The sequence below is a fragment of the Epinephelus moara genome, chromosome 16 (genome assembly GCF_006386435.1).
Source record: "Epinephelus moara isolate mb chromosome 16, YSFRI_EMoa_1.0, whole genome shotgun sequence".
Lineage (NCBI taxonomy): Eukaryota > Metazoa > Chordata > Actinopteri > Perciformes > Serranidae > Epinephelus > Epinephelus moara.
Genome location: NC_065521.1, coordinates 45,215,079 through 45,216,024, shown reverse-complemented (window position 1 = coordinate 45,216,024; position 946 = coordinate 45,215,079).

Sequence of the window (946 nt, the reverse complement as noted above, 5' to 3'; positions counted from 1 at the left end):
TAAGGGGGGGGGGGCGCCGATCCCTAATCCTGCCTAGGGCACCAAAGTGGCTAGAGCCGGCTTTAACCTATCATTCAGTGGCTATTTCTTTACATACTGTAGGTCACCAATATCATATAAAAAGCTACCGTTAACAAAAAAACTCTGATGAGAGCGCACGTCCGTGGTGTGTCAGATTTGATATGTGTGGCCGGTAAATGATTGAGCCTAATGAAAAACTGTTCCGTTCCAACAGATACTCATTGGGGAAAGACAGCACATCTAAACGGGGTGTGAAGATCCTCTCCAGGCGTAAGGCATTGTGAATTAATTCAGCCTCGATATCGATCTTATTTCCTACATATGAACAACCCATGTGTGTATGCCAGCTTGCTTCAGGCTCGGTAGTAGGGAGGAGACAGGGTGGACTCAGGGTTTCTTAAAGAAAACCTGCCAGCGAGCAGGTTAGGTTTGCCAGCGAGCAGGTTAGGTTCACAGAGTCAGTTGCCATGGTGATTGACCCAGAGTTTGACTTACCCCTCTGTCTGGAACTGAAAACCCAGAGTTTCCCTCATTTCAGGGTTAACACACTCAGAGTTTTCACTAAACCCGCTTTCTGGAACACCCCCCTGGAGAGGGAGCTGGTGATTTGGATGCCTAAGAACTTGAAGCTGTTAACAATTTCAACAGGGGTGTTGTTTATGTCAACAGGTGGCTGAACAGCTTTCATTTTTCTGAAGTCAGTGATGAGCTCTTTTGTTTTCTCAGCGTTAAAGGACAGATTGTTGTTGTGATCAAGTCCCGGACAATAAATTTTAACCTTCATGATGCTGATCATTTTTATGGAGTTGTTTGTAAAGTGAGCAGCAGTGGTGATCAGCTGCAGATGATCAGTTTGTGTCGACTTAATGCTGAAAACATGCAACAGATGGAGGATGTAACTACCACATTTTCCCTGTTAGTGTTT